Below are 23,784 nucleotides of genomic sequence, written 5' to 3' on the forward strand. Positions count from 1 at the left end.
GATTGATGTCTGCATTACTTTTCAGATATCTGTATTTGCCTCTCTGTGTTTACTGTTCTGACTTCATCAATTTGCTTTCTCAAGCTGTTGAGTGCAATGCCTTATATCAGTGGCTATTTCACATGTATTACTAAATGAATAAAGGGAAAAAGGATAAATAGTACATGTTCCATTTGAGATAGTCAAACACAATGTGACCCTTCAAAATTTAAACACTTGAAAGTATAAATAGCATTATAGAAAAATTCAGAGAAAGATGGCCTAGATAGTATCAGGTAAATACTGGATCATTAATACCTTGCACTACCTGAAACTTCTGTTTGATATGTTAGAAAGTCATCCACTGAAAGAAAGTTAGGAAATATCTGACAATAGTGACAATAATAATAATATTGAGACTATACACACACACACACACACACACACACACACACACACACACACACACACACACACACACGTACATATCCACTATTTAGAGTATCTTGATGTTCCTTCTTTTGTCTAACTCTCCCAATAAGTATTTTCCAAAAGGAACACATTCAATATTTAGATACATTCTTAAATGTCATTCTCCGTGCTCTCCCATGGGAGAAACACCCAAAGGAAGATGGCTGAACTAAATCTTTGCCACAGGTCCTACTCCTCTGGATCTCCTCCCATTTGACCTTAATTTTTACAGCATCTCAAATATTATTTTGAATTTTATTTATCTCAAAAGTTTTTAAGTGGATTCAGTGACAAAATGTGAACCAAGGCATATGGCTTAATTACGAGCTTGTAAACCAAATACTGTAAAAGATTGCCCACTTAATGTTTATTTCTTTCTTTTTGTGACAATTAAATTATGATTGCTCACCATGTACACAGAAATATGTTCACTATACCTTTTTGAAATAATATATTCTAATATTAAAGGAACTCTTCATACCTTCTATATTTAATTTTAACCAAATGTTTGGAGTAAGTACGGATGTATAATGTATAACAATGAACAATATTACATGTTCCTAAATCAATAATCTTTTGTTGTTATTAGTCTTTGCATGTATGTATGGTATCTGTGGGTCTATGTGTTCTGTGGGGGAGGTGTGCATATGTGACATGCTGTTGAAGGCCAGACGTCTATGTTGGGTGTTTTTCTCTATCACTCTATACCACTCTGTCTCTATCACTTTACTTTGAGGCATGATCTCCTCAATGAGTCTGAGGTTCATTAATTCAGGGACTCTTCAAGTTATCTTGAAGTGCCAGAAGGTCCTCTCGATTCTACCTTTAGAGAGACAAGATTACTGGCACACTCAAATGCACTTGTTTTTACAGGAGTCCAAAGGATCTAACTCCAGGTCCTTATGATCCATCTATTTAAGCCACTAACAAATAATATAAAAAGCAGAAATTTCAACATGATATGAGGATAGGTACCTCCAAGAGATTTGAGAAAATTAAGTTTTACAAAATAATTGGCTTAAACTGGTAACTTGGAGAAAAACATGAGGGTAACTCATCTTTGATCTTGAAAGTTTATTGGTGTAGTCTTTAAAACTTTTCATACCCACACCAACAAATTTTCAATGGTTTTCTCGTGGAGATTCTATGAACATTAAAATCTTATAGTTAAGGGCTGAGATTTAGTTCAGTTGGTAAGAATTCTTGCTTGGTATCCACAAAACTCTGATATTGTTTCCTTGCTCTTGGAAGTTGGACAGAGGATGAGGAGAAGTTCAAGGTCATCTTAAGATATAAAATAAATATAGTGAGTTCAAGGCCAGCACCAGTAACAGGGGACATTATGTTAAAGTTTAAATCCTATGGTTATCATCTACATCTCATATCACAGACTTTAAATCAAAATCTCTATTCAGCACTGTGATCCTTTTTAAGTGTCTAGTTTAAAAATAACTAATACAAGTGATCTTTGTATTAATGTATAATATTATTGAGACTTTGTTATGTCACTAATGATGAGAAAGAACTCTATTAATCAATGTTTTCTTGTGTATAGGTATTTGAAGCTATGATTTCACTTGCTATGTTTCATTACCTATTATAATGAGATATGTTACAGTATTGATATTTAGATAGAGTTGATTTTATGTTAGGAAAGTGTCTGATGTCCATTCACATATTTTTGAGCAAGAGTTCAAATTTTCCTTTAGCTTCCCTGTAACACCTAAATTTACTACATTTTCAAAATAATTTTAAAAACAATACTTCACTGGTATTTTAATTAACATAGACATAAAATGACTCCTATATACATATTGCTATACCCACAGATTAGTATATCAATAAATCCTTAGCATAGAAAATTCTTCTTGTAGTAAGTGGTAATAAATAAAGAAACAAAGATTTTCATAAACGGAGGCATTGATGACTTCAAGAAAATAATATTTTTCAAACACAAGATGGCATACACAAGAGCTGTCTACACTCATTCAGACAATCTCAGCACTCAGGAGAAGTTACCAACACACATCAGACTCTGTTTTCTTTTTTCTCTTCTTTTTAATAGAGAGACTAAAGTTGGGTGGGGAGTGACATGGGAATGTATCTGGGAGGAATTGGGGGAGAAAGATGAATATGAGCATAAATTTTTATGTAAACTTCCCAGAGAATACATAAAATATTTTAAACAGTAAAGAGATTAGCTATACTCATTTACATTGATTCCTTCATTGTTAGGATATTGGATGATTATAATATATTTGTCTCAATTAATGAATCAATATCAATATATCCTTATTCATTAAATCCATAGGTTATGAAATTTTCCATATTCACTGGCATTTTTCTGTATTGTGGCACCTCCTCCAGGATAGCACATTATAGTTGTTTGTCTTGTCTCCTTAGGCTTTTCTTAAATACAATAATGTCTTCACTTTAATGACTTTGACAGTTTAATTACTTTGGCGGACCATTGGAAAGAACTTTGGAGAATGTTCCTCAGTTGGATTTGTCTGTGTTCTCTTATGACTAAACTAATTTGTTAAAATCTGGGGGAGAAAAGTCACAGGAATCTATAAAATGTTTTTTTAAAATATTTTCCTATTAAGAACCAACAATATCAACATGCAGTTATCAATGCTGTACTTGCATCACTGGGAATAAGTCGGATTTTTCTTATTCTCCACAATGAAAAGACTCATTTTGTCCTCCTTTTTTGTGAGGAACTCTTTGCAAGGAAATATATGTATTTTACACTTAAAGAGAAGTGTGTTCCACTTTACCTCCTTAAAGGAATTGTATTTGCATGCATTATTTGGACTAATCCATGGAATAATTGTCTGTTCCCCATTCATATATTTCTTCCTCATTCACCTAGATGAGGACCAATACTATGGACCAATGAGTATTTTAAACATTGTAATATAATCCAGTATTACTGTACTTCTTTTGTTTGAACTTTGACCAGTGGGAACTTTTCACCTAGTTCTTGTGTTACTTGGATATCTTTTTCAGTGTAGGATTTTCAGGCTTTATTTGAGTACTTTAAAAGGGGTGCTCCAGGCTTTTTTTTCTATTTCTACTTCTTTATTTTAATCTCCATAATCTTCATAGAAGCTACTGAAAGATTACAAATGACCAAGCAAAGCTGATTAATGGCTTAGAAAAGTAACACCATGTTTTGGCTAGTCTCCTATCTATAACTTCATATCACACTTACTAAGGATTTTCTAGTGTTTCACATTGATGATTATCTAAATGTGACTGTTTTCTAGGCTAAAAATTTTTAAATTTGTTGCTGATAATGTTCATAAATTTATAGAGCATTCGATGTATTTTAGATGAACTCAACCAACAGTCTTCTGTAAAAACTAGCTGGTATGTTTGTTCATAGAAAACATAATTATTGAAAAGTTATAAGTATATCATCTTGTTATCCATATTTAATTCCTAAATTAGATATTGAATATATGATGTACATAATTTGAATTTTATGAAAATTATATAATCTATGCAACCTAAGGTAAAGGAAATAATTGATATTGAATTCTATAATTTTTAGTAGTAGAGTTATTTGTTTATAGGCTCTGCCTGGGTATATCCACAATCCGTTATTTTACACATAAGTGGTATTAGAAGTGTAGGGGATATTACATTATCTCTTCTAAGTTCTGTCAGCATTTTCATTATAAACATACTTTTCAAGGACATAATGTCTCCTTTGAAATTTCATTTGGGATTTAGACTTGCCAAACACAATTGAAGCCCGAAAATTTTCTTTGAAAATTTAATCAGAATCATTGTTTTGTCCCCGTGCTTTGACTTGAATGATCGCTGCTTTCTTTCTTCCAGAGTCTTGATAAATGATTTCTCTCTCATCTGAAAATGATGACTTTTGAATAAGAACATGGCCTTAAATTTCTCAGAGTTTGATGAGTAGTATGTAATAACAAAACTCTTTGACTCTACACCAGGCAACTTCAAGCATAGATGTTTCCTAAATGACAATAGATGTTTCTTCTTGTTGTTTCATTAAAAACCTATCATTGTCCCTAGGGGTTATGCTTCACTTCTCTGTTAGTTCTCAAGCAATAACCAGCTAGAAACTATAAATGTGAGAAAATATTGACAACATATTAAATTAAATAGCTTTAAATATAAGAGAAATTTTAACAAAATGGTATAGCTTATATTTTCTTAAAAATACTTTAACAACAAATAAAATTTTGAATAGAGATGTACAGTGTTCTTTGTAGAATGTGAATCTTTTAAAATATTTCAGTGTTTTTCAGTTTACCTGGCTTATAGGCAAATGACATCCTAAATTAATTTATACATTTTTGTACACTCAAGAAAATTCTTTTAAAAGCAGATTTATAAAGATTTTTGGAAGAACAAACAGATTTTATATATTAAAAATATTTCAGAAACATTAATAAAATGCGTAAAGTTTTACTAATTGGAAAAATATATAAGAATGGATAAGTAAAAGTAATCAAATAACCTTGAAAATTATCATATTACAATATAAATATGATGGACAACAAGGGTTAATGAATAATTCTTGAATAACTGGTTTGTAATGTTGGAATAGACAATCGAATCTCAATTCATTGTACTCATCTACTATGTAGCTAAATAAAAATTTGTCTTAATTAAGAATTAGCAGTTCAAATATATGGATTTTAGACATAGAATAAAGGATTACCAGTCTACAATCTACACTGCCATAGAAGCTAGGAAACAAGGAGGACCCTAATAGAGACATATAAGGTCCCCCTGAGAGGGGGAAAGAGACAAGATCTCCTGAGCTAATTGAGAGCATGAGGGAGGGGAGAGGGAGTTAGGAGAGAGAGACGGGGAGAAGAGGAGGGGAGAGGAGGACATGAAGGAGCAGGAAGATTGAGTCAGGGGAAGAATAGAAGAGAGCGAGGAAAGAGATACCATAATAGAGGGAGCTATTATAGGTTTAAAGAAAAATCTGGCACTAGGGAAATGTCCAGAGATCTACAAGGATGACCCCAAATAATAATCTAAGCAATAGTCCAGAGGCTACCTTAAATACCCTTCTCCAATAATGAGATTGATGACTACCTTATAGACATCCTAGAGCCTTCATTCAGTAGCTGATGAAAGCAGAAGCAGACACCCACGTCTAAACACTAAGCTCAACTCCTGGAATCCAGTTGCAAAGAGGGAGGACTGACCAGGCAGGAGAAACCCACAGAAACAGCTGAGCTGAAAAAGGGGAGCTTATGGAACCCAGACTGACAGCTGGGAAACCAGCATAGGACTGATCCAGAACCCCTGAAGGAAGAAGTAAGTTTGGATATCTGGTTAATCTATGATGCCTTTGGTAGTGGATCAGTATTTATCCCTAGTACACAAATGGACTTTGGGAGCCCATTCCACATAGAAGGATACTCTCTCAGCCTAGACACACTAGGGAGGGCCTAGGCCCTACTCCAAATGATATGACAGACTTTGAAGATCCCCCATGGAAGGCCTCACCCTCCCTGGGGGAGAAGAAAGGGGAAGGAATAGGGGATCAGTGAGAGGGGGGCCAAGGAGGAGGCAAGGAGAGAGAACTGGGATTGACATGTAAAACAAGCTTGTTTCTAATTTAAATTAAACAATTAATTCAAAACCGAAAAAAGAATTAGCTGTTGAAATGTTTGAAATAGAATGAGTTGAACTTTTAAGTTGAATTAAAGATAAAAAGACACTATCTAGTCATAAGCATATAAAAGAAACCACAAAAAGGAGTGATGCTTGATTGTAATTTGCAACAAGACTGTTTTCTTAATAAGAAAGGATTGATAGCTGAATGAAAAGTCAATTAAAAACTTGAAAAATACATGTTTATCAAAGACCTAGTGTTTTTAATATATTAATATCTCTTATATATTGATAAAAAGTGAATATCCCTTCAGGAAAGGGGCAAAGATCTAGGTAGGTTACTGGAAAGAAATGTAAAATGAAAAAATGAACATTTGACAAATACAAAATAAAATCAGTTTACTTCTGGCCAAAATATTCATAGATATTCAAAGTAAATTTCTTCTGATGGAGTTATAAGGCAGGACCTCTTACAGTTAGGTTTTCGAAGGGTAATAAATTATCATATCATAATCTTGCAGGAGAGTAAATGACAATATGTATAAAGACCCATGAATATCATTTAAGTTTGTAAAATGAATAAATAATCAAATTGTGGATAAACACTTTACCTAATTAGTATATTGTAAGTGTTAAAATCCAAGTGATGGTCATATAGAATCTCTGACAGCATTGTGACAAATCTATGATAATACAATGATGTGTGTATATTAATAATAATATTGCATATGTGATTTCAGTATATAATGAAGTAGAACATTTTTGTTCTGAATATTTCATCCTTCACTGTATTCAAATTAAAAAAAAATAAAGATATGATATATTAATCAAGGAAAATTCACAGAACTTCCAAAATTCCAGGGTTACTATTTCTGGTTCCCAATTGGTTATTTTAAGCTGAGAGATAAATAGTGTTTTTGAAAACAAGTATCAAGTCACAGTTGCCCAAGCTTAAAGGTGCAAAGAATACAGAAAGCACATCTAATAAGGAATTGAGGTTCCACTTGCATGTGGGAATATCAAAAGATTTATTAACAGTTTTACAATTCTTTCCCTTTGACAAATGTGTCACAACTTGCTCTTGATTGCTTATCCATTTCTAATTATTTTCTGCTGTCCTCATAGTTTTCATCTAGATGGAAGGAGTAATACTCAGCCATTTACAATGGATTCCCTTTCAAGTTAAGACACAGAATCTATCATTAGACAAGACAGTGAATATGTAACTTGAGGTCAGACGCACTTCATTTCAGCTACCAGATAATTGTGTTGCCTTAGCCAAGTGATTTCACTGTTCTGAGACTTAGTTGTTAATAAGAGGCAAAACATGTATAAAATATTTCATTTATTGCCTAGTGTATAGTTAGCTGGAAATTGTAGCAATTATTATTATCATTACTATTACATATGGGAAACATGGGAAAAACAAAGAATTTCTAAAGAAATACTGTTGCTTTCAATAAAAAAGATACTTTAAAAGTTAATGCTACCAGAGGGAGAGACAGAAGTATCAGCTGAGCTGGCAGTTTAAGTACATAATATATATAGAAAAGAGTTAGTTCTCAGGAGAAACTAAGAAAGTCACATTTAGGGACCAAGTTTTATGTACTAGAGCCAAGCACAGCTCAATAAAGAATCTTTGAATTGACAAGTGGACAGCTTCAACATGAGAAGTCAAATAACCTGGTAGCCAGAGTCTATAAAAATGAAAGAATGTAAATACGGGGAAAGGGAAAGGAGGGTGAGACAAAGAGAGGAGGACCAATTTGGAGGTACACGTACTCCTGCTTTCTGTGTTGTGTTAAACTTTACTTTTACATCCATCTGTAACAACTGTGAACATGATAAGGGAAATCTGTAGATTCGCTGGTGGGTTTGATAATTCCCTTCATCACCTCTACCCTTCTTGTAAAGAAAATTAGTGACAAGATGACAAAGAAAAGATTGCTCCAGAGAGCTATTTCTGAAATCTGTGTAGAACCAGAATCTAGGCTAGCAGGGCAATAAGGCCATGGCTATTGTGACCTATTTTCTGAGTCTTAAATAGGGACACATGATCTGACCAATGCTATTTTTTCCAGCATAAGGATGATTCATGTTAATTATCTCAAAAGATATATCCACTATACCCTCTTTAAATGATTTGTCATTTTTCAGACATATGATTTTTCCAAAATTAGGACTGTTCTAAATACATTGGAAGAATATGTTTTCCATGGTCTGGGGAGTTGTTTTAAATATAATGATTTTTCTAAAATTAAATACATAAATGGAAATTTTACACAAAATCAGTAATAGCATGAATTACAGATTTACATGAATTACAAATATTTGAATCATTTACAATCACAGACACTCATAGTTTTGGGGCAAGTTCTGTCACAATGTAAGATTAGTAGTGTTTTCTTTTCTTCTTTTTATTAATCATTACCAGTGTCCAGAGGCTCAGATATACAGATAAAGTGACCTGTGCAGCCTCAGTGCTGATTGTAGGAAGATATGGTCTTAAGTAGGCGTGATTAATAAGAGTCCAAAATCTAATATAGATCTCAGAAATTTAGAAATAAAAACAGGACCAGAAAGGATGATTGTAAGCATTCTTTGTTCTTAAAGTGTGACCGCTATTTATGATATATAAATAAGACCATAACCTGATGCAATTACTAAATGGGAGATGAATTCTCATTGAAAGATTTTAGGAGATAATGGGCTTTATGAACAAGCAAATTCCACATAGTCAATTGGCTTAAATAGGAATGGTATGAGAAAGTGTCCAACAACATCGGTTTACACAATAAATATTTTCAGTGTAATTATTATACATTCCAGATCATGTTCTAGATATAAAAAAAGATGTCATAGTTAGGTAGATTGTTCAAGTTTCTGATGTTGTAAAGCTTGGATTTTAATGGGAAAGAAGCAATAAATGATTCACAGCACAAATAAGTGTTAGGGAGAGATAAAGGCAATAAAGTAAAGCTGAACAAAAACCAGAAGATAATAGTATTATGTGGGTGGGACAATATCTTAGAGGTAATTTTGAAGTGCTTTCTCTCTGAGGAGGTAACAGAAATATAAAGTCCAAGAACCAGCATGATAAACTCTAAGAATAAGGGGGAACATTCAAGATTGATTAATGGATGAGCATTTCCTGGGGTGATACTAAACATGGGATATTAGAACAGATACGGAGCTGGTATGGATGGATGTTAGCAAACTGAGAGGGACAGAAGCCAGTTCCCTTAAAGGGAGGGGAGTAAGCATAGGCAATTGTAAAAGATCTATTTATAATGAAATGCCACCACAGACTTTTTATCAGAGGAGTCAGGTGATATGAATTACATCTTAGAAAAATTACCACAACTGGTAAGTAAAAAGATATTTTGTAGAAGCAGGAATTTAAATGGTAAGGGCAGTTGAAAGGTTGTTGTCAAAGTCCATATGCTATCTGATAGTCTTATGGAAGAAGAAAGAAGGAGTGGATATAAGGAGGAGTCAGTATTTTCAGAATTCACCTTAAATGATAAAGCAACATAACTTTCTAGATTGGGAGTAAGTGGTAAAGCAGAATGAGAGAATCAACTAGGGTTTTGGGCTTCAGTAACTGGGTAGTTAATGGTAGCACTTTTGTGTGTACTGAAGAGTTGAAAAACTTAGGGAGGAATGAAGAGACATTTTCTTGACATATTCAATTTCATATTTCTTTTCTATAGAGAAGTGGAAATAAAGAGTAAATAGCTATGGATCCATGGGTATGACATCCAAGACATTATAGGAACTAAATGTATAGTTTGAGATGAATGTTTACTATTTAAGTTATTGAGAAGAAGGGGTTTGATATAAGAGGGATGTAGATAAAAGATAAGAGGGGAGAATAGGGCCAAATTATATTACATTTTGTAATAAAATTGTGAAAGTATATTTTTGTGAAAGAATGTTTTTTCCTCCATTTTTATTTAAATTAGAAACAAGATTGTTTTACATGTCAATCCCAGTTCCCACTCCCTCCCCTCCTCCCCTGCCTGCCACAAACACCCTACCTATCCCATACCATTTCTGCTCCCCAGGGAGGGTGAGGCCTTCCATGGGAGGTCTTCAGAGTCTACCATATCCTTTGCTATAGGACTAGGACCTTCCCTGTGTATCTAGGCTGAGGGAGTATCCCTGTATGTGGAATGGGGTCCCAAAGTCCATTCCTATGCTAGGGATAAGTACTGATCCACTACAAGAGGCCCCATAGATTTCCCAGGCCTACTCACTGACATCCATATTCATGGGGTCTGGATCAGCTCCATGCTGGTTTCCCAGTGATCAGTCTGGGGACCAAGAGCACCAACTTATTCAGGTAAGCTGTTTCTGTGGGTTTCACCAGCCTGGTCTTGTCCACTTTGCTCATGACTCTTCCTTCTCTGCAACTGGATTCCAGTTGAGTTCAGTGTTTGTCTGTGGGTGTCTGCTTCTACTTCCATCAGCTGCTGGATGAAGTCTCTAGGATGGCATATAAGTTAGTCATCATTCTCATTATCAGGGGAGGGCATTTAAAGTAGCCTCTCCACTGTTACTTAGGTGGTTAGTTGGTGTCATCTTTGTAAATCTCTGGACATTTTCCTAGTGCCTGATTTCTCTTTAAACCTATACTGACTCCCTCTCTGATGGTATCTCTTATTTTGTTCTCTTCTATTCTTCCTGATACACAACCTTCCTGCTCCCTTATGTCCTCCTCACCCCTCCTCTTCTCCCCCTCTCATTCTCCTAGCTCCCTCTCCCCTCCCTCCTTGTTCCCAATTTGCTCAGGAGCTCTTGTCCCTTTCCCCTCCTCCAGGGGACTATGTATGTCTCTTTTAGAGTATTCCTTGATTCCTAGCTTCTCTGGTGTTGTCAACTGTAGGCTGGTAATTCTTTACTCTAAGTGTAAAATCCATATATGAGTGAGTGCATACCATGTTTGTCTTTTTGTGACTAGGTTACTTCACTCAGAATGGTTTCTTCTATTTCTATCCATTTGCTTGGGAATTTCAAGATTCCATTGTTTTTTTTCCCCCGCTGAGTAGTACTCCATTGTGTAATGTACCACATTTTCTCTATCCATTCTTTAGTTGAGGGGCATCTAGGTTGCTTCCAGGTTCTGGTTATTTCAAATAATGCTGATTTGAACATAGTTGAACAGATGTCCTTGTTGTATGAATGTGCTTCTTTTGGGTATATATGCCTAAGACTGGAATTGCTGGATATTGTGGTAGACTGATTACCATTTTCCTGAGGAATCACCATAGGGGATACAAATTGCAAAGGAAGAAGTCAAACTTTCACTGTTTGCAGATATTATGTTTACATAAGTGACCTGAAAATCTCTACCAGGGAGCTCCTACAGCTGATAAACATATTCAGCAAAGTGGCAGTATACAAGATTAACTCAAAAAATCAGTAGCCTACTGTATACAGACGATATGAGGGCTGAGAAAGAAATCAGAGAAACATCACCCTTTACAAAAGCCACAAATAACATAAAATATCTTGGGGTAACACCAATCAAACAAGTGAAAGACTAGTATAGCAAGAATTTTGAGTCTTTAAAGAAATAATTAAAGAAGATACCTGTTATGATAAATCTTTCCGCCATAAGCCGCCAGAGCCCTACCGCCATGAAGGCGGTCCCCGCCAGCCGCCAGAGTTCTGCCCGCTGCATGGATGGACAAAATAATACAGAGACATATTAGGTACAATGCTGCTTGGCCAATGACTACGATTCTCATCTGTTAGCTCAGTCTTAATTATCATAAATCTATGTATTTTATAATACTTACCTTATCGGATGCCTTATTGGCATCCCTTCTTGCTGGTGGCTCACATCCTGCCGCTGGAGGAGGCGATAGGTAAAGAAGGGCACTTCCTCTTTCTCCTTGCTTATGAGTCTCCTTGCTATGTCACTTCCTGCCTGAATCACCACTTCTCTACTACATTTCCCAGAATCCTCTTTGACTCCTAATCCCGTCTAACTTGCTGTCTCATTGGCCAAACAGTATTTTATTTAACAATCAATAAGATAAACATACACAGTGCATTCCCCATCAGATACCAGAAAATGTAAAGATCTCTCATGCTCTTGAATAGGTAGGATCAACATAGTAAAAATGGCAATCTTGCAAAGAAATCTACAGATTCAATGAAGTCACCATCAAAATCCCAACACAATTCTTCACAGACCTTAAAAGAACAATTCTCAACTTTATATGGAGAAACAAAAGACCCAGGATAGCCAAAACAATAAAGGAACTTCCGGAGGCATCATCATCCCTGACTTCAAGCCCTATTATAGAGCTACAGTACTGAAAATAGCTTGGTATTGGCACAAAAATAGACAGGTAGACCAATGGAATCGAATTGAAGACCCTGATATTAGCCCACATACCTAGATGATTTTTGACAAAGAAGCTAAATATATACAATGGAATAGAGAAAGCATCTTCAACAAATGGTGCTGGCATAACTGGATGCTGGCATGTAGAAGATTGCAGATAGATCCATGTCTATCACCATGCATAAAACTTATATCCAAAAGGAAGAAAGACCTCAACATAAATCCAGCCACACTGAACCTCTTAGGAGAGTAAGTGGGAAGTACCCTTGAACGAGTTGGTACAGGAGACAGCTTCCTGAACTTTACACCTGTAGCACAGACACTGAGATCGACAACTAATAAATGGGACCTCCTGAAACCGAGAAGCTATTGTAAGGCAAATGACACAGTCAGAAAGACAAAATGGCAGCCCACAGAATGGGGAAAGATATTCAACAACCCCATATCTGAGAGAGGGGATGATCTCCAAAATTTACAAAGAATTCAAGAAGCTACTTTCCAAAACACCAAATAATCCAATTAAAAAGTGGGGTACAGAAATAATTAGAGAATTCTGAATACAGGAATCTAAAATGTCTGAAAGACAAATAACATCCTTATGTGTGCTCAACATCCTTAGACATCAGGAAATGCAAATCAAAACAACTCTGACATACCATCTTACTCCCATCAGAATAGCTAAAATCAGAAACACACGAATGATACCTTATACTGGAGAGGATGTAGAAAAAAGGGAACACTCCTCCACTGCTGGTGGGAGTGCCATCTCGTACAGCCACTTTGGAAAGAATGTTTTTTAAAGATAAGATAATGTACACAATGAATATAGTTGGAGAAGAGGTCCAGCCAACAAATATTCCATCAAAGATTTTACCAGAAATACTTGTTTTTTCTTTTAAAAGTATATTTTAAGTGCTTAGGGAATGGTTGGAATTTTCAAAGATCTGAGAACTCAGTGGAGAATCATATCAATAAAGCTTTTGTCTTTGAATTCCTTGCTGATAAGAGAATAACTACAAACTGTGGCAAAGAAAAGCAGCTTACCATGTTGATCTCTGTAAATAATGATACAAGCCCAACAATAAATAAGTCAGTATGTTAAACTTCAGCCAAGAGAATAGAAGTAATTAGCATCAGTGTAAGAAAATGAGAAACACAGACAGGCATTTTTAGCAGTAGGGTAACATCTGGAGTTGATACAAGCAAAATGAAAACTTTAATAGGAAATTAAAAACCTACTATGCAAATGCCTTTGTCTGAACAGATACAGAAATGCTAGTAAAGAAAAGCCTAGAAAGAAAGCATATGATTAAAGGCAGATATACATGGCTTTATATTTGACACATCTAGTTGTGTAAGTGAGTTGTTCTTTCTTAATCATTTTTTTCCTACCTGTAAGATGGGAGACTGTATAACCAGTCTGTAACAAGATACCTGGTTATGCTATACTAAATAAATAATATTATATAAAATAATACTAATTCTGATGATAGTAAATTTTTAGGTTTTTTTTCCAGCTGAGCTAGAACAGATCTCTTTAAGCTTCGTATTTTCTCTGAAGGGATATAAGAAATATGTGGGGTAAATGAAGGACATACGTAAGCTGTGTCTATTGCAAAGCACTCAATACATGTCACTAAATGTGTAACAGTCATTCCATGCTTTATAACTATATATGGCCTTATATTTTGTATATTTTTTAATTTCACCATTTTCCTGTTCATGGTTTATTAGTAAAGGTCTTTTGTATATCATTATCACCTTTCTAAGAGAATAATTAAATAGTTTCTTTCATTGGTCATCTCATCATTTCTAGAGCAATGCTTTGCCAACTTTAATGAACAAAGGACTCACTAGAGATCTTGTTATCATTTAGCAGTTGATTCTCTAGGTTGGGGGGGGGGATTTTGGATTCTGAATTTCCACAGATACTGATACAAGTGCTCCATTTCATGACTTCAACATTTACTAGTATGAGGCTAGATAGTCTATGTGAAGCACAACAGAAAACAGCAGATCTAGGGTATTCAGTTATCTGAATTTCCAATGTGTGAGACAGGATAGTGGTAATGACCTTTGTGTTCATTTCAACCAAAGGCAGTTTTCACACAAACCATCCTGTATAAGCATAATATTTGACAGTAGGATTTTAAAAGCAGTAATATAAAAAATGCATAATTCCTTCCATGTTGTCCTGAAACAGATGTGAGTGCACAGCTGCCTACTATAGAGAGAGCTTCTGGGGAAAGTCTCCAATGAACAATACATCTTGTTTTTATCATTTCCTCTTTATGATGTTTTCTTTTCTGCATCCCATGAAAATGACATAATGGGATTTTATTGTAGCCTGTTTGAATGGATAGGACAATGGAGAAATAATGTAGTCAAGAACTTATTCTCACAATGAAAAGAAGTTATCTGAGAAATATTGGTGGCACAGAGTAATGATTAGATATGAAATTTGAGCAAGGTGAAAAATAATTCAATTTAAAATGTGTATTGTTTATCAAAAATACTTGTAATATACAGATAGATTTTCATTATAAGTCCTAAGATAAAAATGTGTCCTACAAATATGTTGCTCTAATATGACCAGCATATTGAAGAAATTTCTTTCTCAGGACTTTGATAAATGGAGATGAAAACAGCATTCTCAGAGGCTACCAGGAAAGTTAATAAATTCATCTGTCCCTATATTGGTTTTTCATTGTCATTCCCTTTCATGAATGAAACACAGAATTTAACTTTTTATTTTAGATGAATTTATTATTTATTTCATTCACACCTTTTCTTGATAAGCTAATTTATTATTCCATCCACAGCACATTAAGCATTTTGTCTGTACTTGATTGATTGACTGATTGATTCACATGAAAGGTAATTATAGTAAGGTGTTTTAAGAGAGTAGGTTTCAGAGACAGATTTCAATCCTGATGTTAATATTTATTAAATGTGTAACATTAACATTTCATTTAAGGACCAAGTGTTAATTTATTCACCAAGAAAATGGGGAAAATAATGTCTCCTACCTATCATGTGAGTAAATGTTTTAACATAACAAAACAGTCAAAATTGTTACAATCATAGGTATGAACACTTATTATGTATTTAGAGCACACTATCTTATTAACAATATATGATAAACTATTTAATGTCAAGGCTCATATCCTTTAAATATGGGACAAATACATTTATTTTCTGTGCCTTTTCAATTATCTATTATCTCTGTAATGTTTACCATCATTACAATAGATTTCATTCACAGCTGTAACTACCAAAAGATATATAATAAGCTTGACAAATGAAAGATACAAATAAGATAAACTCCTACAAATAATTAGTAAGTAATGAGGTATGGTGTATGAAAAGCACACATTTTCTTACTAAATAATTAATTCTAATTATAAATAACCCTGTTTATTAAGGATCTATTTTAGTATGTTTAGCACTCTATAATCCCTGGAGTTATCCACAATAATTATGATTAAGCAACTGAAATTCAGAGGTTTAGTAAGAAGTTTCAAGGCACTGTTACAGGATTTAGCCTGGTGACTTTCTGAGAAAACATTGCCTTTCTTTTATGTGGTTTGCAAATGTTGAAATGATATTCCTACTTAAAACAAACGAATTGGGTTCACATTACAGTTTTGCTTCCTCCTAACTATGTAAGAATTTGAGATGCAGAAAACTTGTTAAGACTTCCTGATACTAAGTTTACATCTGAGACTTCTTTATGACACACTTCCACTTCTGCCATTTCCCTGCGTCTTCTCCCTTCAGAACCACGAGTTGATCATTGGCTTCAAATACCCTCGTAATTGGCAACATAACTCTGTATGCATCCTCTGTCTTCATTCTCCAGGTTCCCCCCTCATTGTTTCTTTCCTTCATTGGTATGAGTTACGATAATACATTTATGACATTCCATTCAGTGAGAGTAATCCAAATATGAAAACGTTGTCTCTCTCCATCTGTTTCTACACTTAGGCTAGCTATCACATTTTAATTAGTAAGTACTACTCTGAAGCAGTAGCCCAGAACACAAAGAAAATGATCAATACTGCTGGTTCGAGTCCAGATGTACTATAATGAGAGTCCTGGGCACAAACAGTATTACTGCAGTTGATTTATAGTCATAGTATTGGCAGATTATTAAACCACTAATAATATCCTTGTTCTGTTTGCCCAGGGAAAAATAATTTCAAGAGATTTACCCCATCCCTGCTCATTAATACATTTTACTGTTCTTACAGAGCATATATTGCATGGAATTTTAGTTAAATATAGGAGTAGAGGTAGTATTAGGTTGGAGGATCTGAGAACATACTTTCTTAATCCCAAGTGTTCTTGCAGACGAGAAAACATTTTGTTTGATATTGATTCAGTCACCCGAGCCATATTCTATCTTTAAAGTTTTTATTACAGTGCCTTCATCCTTTGCTTTTCTTCCAAAACAAGTGACATTTGCAACTAGGAAATGTTTTAATATTCTCATCCAAATAATTACATTAATATAAAAATCTGTTAATGAAACATTAGGGCTAAGGACTTAATTGCTGAAAAATCAATTCTTGAAGCTAAAAAATTCAGTTATGGTTCCATGGTAACAGGATCTATCATTAACTGTATAAAAGTTATCTAATAACATTTTGAAATTAACATACTACTTTAGGTACTTTCAAGACTATATATAATGTAAAATGTTATTTTTAAAATGACGTTATTATTAAATAGATTTTCTAAAAAATTATGGGGAACTTCCCATTTTTTCAATTATTTTCCCGCTTATCAAATTTCATGCTCACTTTCTTATCAATTTAATGCAGAAAATGCTCCGTTGCTTTTGATATATGATAGTATTTAATGTACAAGTGGCGCACGCCTGGAATCCCAGCACTCGGGAGGCAGAGGCAGGCGGATCTCTGTGAGTTTGAGACCAGCCTGGTCTACAAGAGCTAGTTGCAGGACAGCCTCCAAAGCCACAGAGAAACCCTGTCTCGAAAAACCAAAAAAAAAAAAGTCAAATTTCTCTCATTTTTCTAATGAAAAAATGCCTGGCAAAAAGTGAAAGTATACACTTAATGACATAAAAGAGCTGATACAGGGGTAAATCCAAAGGAGTGAATACAGGACAGCAGATTGTCCTATGAAGGAAGGTTTTAGACACAAAGAATTCTTATGAATATTTAAGTATGAAAAGTATGACAAAGGCAACAAACCTATTGTGCACTTATATCAGGTTAATGAAAAGAATCCAGGAAGAGAGTAAGAGTCTTTAGTAGGCATATTACTATCATCCAGACAAACTGGTTATTAAAACTACTAAATAAAGAACTGAGGACATATAGTAAGCACACTAAAACGATGACTCACAAGCAAGATAGAATACTGAAATTTTTTTTTTGTCCTAACCCTGTCTATATTGCAGAAAAGAAAATAAAGCCTAAACTGGACAGCAGTATTTCCAATGACATATAGACAATAATAGTAGCTTTTACACATAGATTGAAGGCAGACACTACTCTCCTAGAACAAGAACAAATCACTGTAAAAGACTATATGGTGCTTCAAATGCTAGAAGAAGTGTATGATCAAAATGTACTTATGTGTTACTATGTGGGTCAACAGAAACCAAAATAAAGGCACAAAGCATTTTCCCTAAAGAGGTAGTTTTTAAGAAATCTGGAAAGAGTAGTTCTGATGCAATTATCTTAAAATGTGTAGGGAAATTCCAAATTGAGACACAATATAAAGATCCAAGGGTCTACAACATAAAATTCGGATTCATATTTCTGGGACAATTCCAGATAAAGGACAAGTTATTATGGGGTAATCTGACTGTAGGATGGAGCTTCTAGTACTTGGTTGACACTAAAAGAAAAGACTAAACATAAAAAAAAATTATTATGGATTTAGAATAGTCATAATAAATAATTTTTTTAATAAAAAGAAATTCTTTTTCTACAATATATTTTGGACTAAGGTTTCATAATATGTCTAAAATAGTCATTTATTTTCAAAAGTTTATGGTCTAGTTGTAAAACTATATATATATTCCAGGTTGGCTTCAAATTCTTATGTATCAAAGGGCAGCCATCAACTTCTTATCTCTAACTTCCAAGTTTTGAGATTAAAGGTGTGCTAAACCGGATTATACATTGCTGAATATTTTCCACAAGCAAGTAATAATAATTTTAAAAACCTTATGCTAAGTGAAAAATATCTAGAAACAAATATTCAGATTTGTGGTAATTGTGGAACAATTCAATGAATTATGTAAAATATAATTAAATTATAGATTCTAAGTGGATGAATTTTATGTCAATTCACTCTCAAGAGCATACCAATTGGTTGTCTAATGCCAGTTAATGGTCAGTCCTGAAAACATACATACAAATAATATTATATGGACTTAACAGGCTACATTTAGGAATGTATATGTCTATACCAATGTGTATATATATGCCATAAGAATTAATGAAAAGAGAGGCCATGAATTTCAAAGAGAGCAAGGGGGGTATATGGGAGTGTTTAGAGGGAGGAAAGGGATGGGAGAAATTTTAGAAATTAAAAACATCTGAAAAATAAAGGAAAATGTACAATTTTTTTCTTAGTTTCTTTTTTGTTGTTGTGAAAAATACTCTGACATAAGCAAGTTAAGGGAGAAAGAACTTACTATATTTCATAATTCCACACTATAGTTCATCATAGTGGCAAAGTTAAGGCTTTGTGAACTTGAGGCATTGCATCCACAGTCCAAAGAAGAAAATCGTCAATGTATGCACATTGGTGCTCAACTCACTTGTATAGTTCTATCCTGTGAAATGATGCTGTCCACAGATAGGATGGCTCTTTATGTTATAATTCAGCAAGTTAAGAAAATGCTTTACAAAACAAGTGCGCCATCAATCTAATCTAGACAATCTTTCAGTGAGACTTCATTCCCAAGTATTTCTAGATTTTCTCAAGTTGATAAGTAAATGAACCATGATGGAATTAAAAGTTCCAAGACCTGTATGATGGTCACCTTAGAGTACTATGGTATAAATGGTATCATTCATCATTTTCGAAGAAATAAGTAAATGCCTTCTAAATAAATTTGGCTTTTAGTGTAAGACGTTGGGTTTGGTTTGCCTACATGATAAGGAAACATGAAAAAGAAGGGAAAACTAGTGAAATAATTATACCAAAGTGGAGTGTGAGATAAGTCTGATGAAAATTTGTTTTCTTATAGAACTAATTAGGACAAGGAATCTATACTGTTGGAATGTGGGAAATTAGAAACTGTTAAAATCAGAACCAATACAGGAAAGGGACTTGTAGAATATAAGTGACAAGTTCCATGGAATAATAAGAAGAAATGAAGAGAGAGGCATCAATGATAGAGAGAGAAAGAACAGTGGGGTATACTGGTACACTAGTGCTAGGAATAGAGCTCATATACCTGGAGCTGTCTAGTGCTGCAACAAGCCATTGACTTCTTTTCCTGTTATTCTGATAAAATACTGTCACGAAAGCAAGTTAAGGAGAGATTACTTTGGCTCATATTTCAGTGTTACAATCCATTGTAGCAGGAAGTTAAGGGGGCAGTAATCTGAAACAACTGGTCGGAGTGTAGCCACAATCAGAAAGCAGAGCATGATGAATATTTGCACTCAACTCACTTTTGCTTTTTACATAATCCAGTATTCCAGCCTAGTGAATGATGCTTCTGACTCTTAGAGTGGTATTACCCCTTCAATAAACTTATTATAATTTTTTTAAATCACAACCAGGGATTGAATAATCATTCACAAGTGTATCTGGAGCCTTGTCTTCTAGGCCATTCCAAATCCTGTCAAACTGAAAGCACCATCCATTAGGTAGGGAGGACAATTTGTTGAGAATTTTGGCCAAAGAATATTGATGTGGTGTCATTTGATTTGGTATGACAGGGAGGGTGCCTACAGAAGAATAATTTTTCATTTAAGATAGGGTAGGAAAGTGAGCACACTGGAAATGTGCAGGGTAAAGATGGTATTGAGAGACCATGTATATAAAATAAATGGTGATTCACTTACCAATCTTTTCTCTAACTACTCAGGGTATCATATAAGCACTAAATTGTCTTCCAATCTAATCTTATTTAAGTCAGCAACCCTATCAACATGACGCCCTCTAGCTCTCCCACAAATTCAATGATGTACTGTGGTGGGGAGGACCTCCGAATGTCTTATCTGAGTTGTCTAGAATTGTAAAGATTTCCCAACCATCTTGAAACAAATCCTTACAGTGTTTGATCTAAGTGACATGATAAGATCATGACCTTTTCAGAAATGCCTTTGATGTCAATCTTAATTCCACTAAATTTTACCTGACAGGGAAAGAATGAAACATGATATGTTCCTTTGTCAAGCATCCCAGTAATCTTTCATGGCAATAATCTGCTCCACCTCAGCTCTGCAGTGATGGGGAGTGATTTGCCCTGACTTGGAAGGAACTCATTAAGTGTTCAACCACTTGTTATTGAAGTAAAATGTACTAGGTAAATTTGGAAGTGATAAACTGGACAGGAACCTCGGCAAACATTACTGTTTTCTGCCCACTAGCATGCCATGATTTACTTTGAGAATGATCATTATCTTACTCACATACCAAAAGTGCCATGGGGGAAAAACAGTATGGACAGTTAAGCTACAGAAATGAAAAACATCACATATTACTCCTAATTTCAGTTTTAATCACCTTTATAAAAGTGAAGTAATATTCATAATGAAAGTTGTGAAAGCCCATTTTTCCTCAACTGACCTTTCTGATATAAAATTTTAAAAATGCTCTATCATTTTTGATAATATAAACATAAAAGATCAAGGAAATTGAAATTGCATTTTTATTTTTACAGGTACATTTTATGATTGGCCATTACAGCAAAGTAAGTATGTGATATTTTTACTTGATTATTCATTAAGTTTTACAAAGCCTTTAATCTCTTGTTCTTCAATTTATCTCATTTCCCCCAATACCAGTGGCACTGCAATTAACAAACAAAAATGGGGGGGGGAGAGGGGAGATGTATTTCTCTTTATTGTTATTCTCTGTATTTTCATAAACTGATAAATTTCTTTCTGGTAATAGTTACTTCTATAACAAACCGAAATTACCAAGTACTTAGAGTATTTGTAGCATACTCATTTTTCTCATCTTTTGGGACTTTTGCTTTTGGGACTCAATATGATACATAGTTTACTTGAAATATTTGGTTCTTTTTTTAAACTAATGGGCTGTGAATTCTTTCTGTTGTGACTTTACCTTAGATAATGCTGTGGTTGGAAGGAATTTAAGGGTCAATTTATGCATTGCCATTTCAGACTGTTAATTTTGTGTCTGCTTTTTAAATATGATCTTGTTTGTTTTAGTTATTTTGAGGCAAGGACCCATTATGTAGCCTAAGCAGCCCTTAAACTCACAATGATCCTCCTGGCTCAGCCTCCAATTTCTTAATGTGATAAGGAAAATGTCTATCCCCACCACCTTAACTAATAAGTACATTACTTGAAATTATTATTATATGTACCTGACATATCATTCAGGGAATGTCAAACCAAATGAGATCTAAAATGAGGAAGCTGTGACAAATCCTATTGGACCTGAAAGATTCAGCAATGTTTCATTATAGTTTCTTCTCGAAACTTCTGAAGGGTTCCTGTTCATTACATCCCTCAAACTTTGACTGATGATAGTCCCTGAGTGAGCAATTAACTTACCAAGAATTATACTTCCTTTAAAATGGAGAAGTTATTAGTTTGATAAAATAAGAAACTTCTTATGTCTTGGCCCCCAACTAACACTCTTATAAATTACTGACAAATTACAGTAAATACTTCTTCTTGCAATGCTGTCACTGATAGAAAAAAATCTATGCTGTATAGTTCTGGATTTTATTGCCTCTTAAAGCATCATCAGATTGATTTTAGAGTAGCAATGATATAAAAGAAACACACAGATACACTCCCAATAAAACAGAAGAAAAGCATCCTTCTTTGTTTCTGAGAATTGTAGTGGAAATAGAAAAACCATTTCTGAGCATCTTCTGGTTTCAGAAAAAAAGTCTGTTTCTAACTTGTAAAATGTAGAGCCAGTTAGTTGTATAAAATATTACAGAACTCTTTCTGGGTCTCGATTACCTCACTCAGGATGAGTGTTTTCCTAGTCCCATCCATTTGCCCCCAAGTTTCATGTTGTTGTTGTTTTTAATAGTTGAGTAAGACTCCGTTGTGTAAATGTACAACATTTTCTTCATCCATTCTTCAGTTTAGGGGCATGTAGGTTGTTTCCAGGTTATGGCTATTGTGAGTAATGCTGCTATGAACATAGTTGAGCAAAAAAGTGAGGAAGGATTATAGGAGCCAGAGAGGTCAACATCATGTTGGGGCAACCCACATAGACAGTTCACCTGGGTTCCTGGGAGCTCACAGACTCTGGAATGACAGCTAGGGAGCCTTCATGGGACCAACCTAAGCCCTTTTCATGTGTCTGACAGTTGTGCAGATTGGTCAGTTTATAAGGCTCCTAGCAGTGAGATCAATACCTGTCCCTGGTTTTTACTTGGCTTGGGAACCTGTTTCCCATCTTGGATTACCTGGCCCAGCCTTTTTTAAGGAAGAAGAGTTGGATCCTACCTCAGCTTGATGTGCCATGTTTTGTTGAAGTCTATGAGAGGCCTGCCCCTTTCTGAATGGAGACAGACAAGTGGAAGAGGGGGTCAGAGGGAAGTCAGGGGAGAAGGAGGAGAGGAGGGGGGCAAGCTGTGGATGGTAGGTAAGATAAATGAAAAAATTAATTAACTAATTAAAAAATACAGACCTCATAGAAAGAAACACAATATCTTCATTGTACATTTATCACTAAAAAATAATATAACATTGTGTGGTTCTTGATAATCTTTAAGATAAATTTTATCTTTCTATGACTTAATAAGATACATTCACCTAATAATTTTGTATCTCACTTATATTCCTTGAAAACAATATACAAATACAGAGCTAGAAACTCTTTGAACATGAAAAGTCTAGTCTGCTGTAGGATGATTGTGGCAGTCACTATTTGTGTATCAACTTACTCAAAATTATTTGTAAACACCTAGGTACTCTATTAGTGATAGTTATAGAGATAAACTATTTCCTTTTCCTTCACACATTACAGTGATGAACATATATTTGTAACATGGAAAAGTCTTAATTAACTATAATACAGAGGCAAATGCTAATTACTGCATTTTAAAATTAAGTAGCACATTTATTTTTATTTCAGTCTTTGTAGTTGAAATGTATTATAAAACTGTAGTCCATTTAATTACCTCGCTAAGTACAATTTAACGAAGA

At 34.4% G+C, this 23,784-nt stretch overlaps 1 protein-coding gene across 1 annotated transcript in view; it reads left to right on the forward strand.

The window, feature by feature from the left end:
* LOC107977032 (teneurin-1-like) overlaps positions 1 to 23,784 on the forward strand; it is a 312,321-nt gene that overhangs the window by 110,318 nt on the left and 178,219 nt on the right. The window contains exon 2 of the mRNA XM_035449705.1: positions 21,306 to 21,335. The gene's annotated coding sequence lies outside the window, so the exon portion shown is untranslated. The remainder of the gene's footprint in view (positions 1 to 21,305; positions 21,336 to 23,784) is intronic.

This window comes from Cricetulus griseus, chromosome X, assembly GCF_003668045.3.
Source record: "Cricetulus griseus strain 17A/GY chromosome X, alternate assembly CriGri-PICRH-1.0, whole genome shotgun sequence".
Lineage (NCBI taxonomy): Eukaryota > Metazoa > Chordata > Mammalia > Rodentia > Cricetidae > Cricetulus > Cricetulus griseus.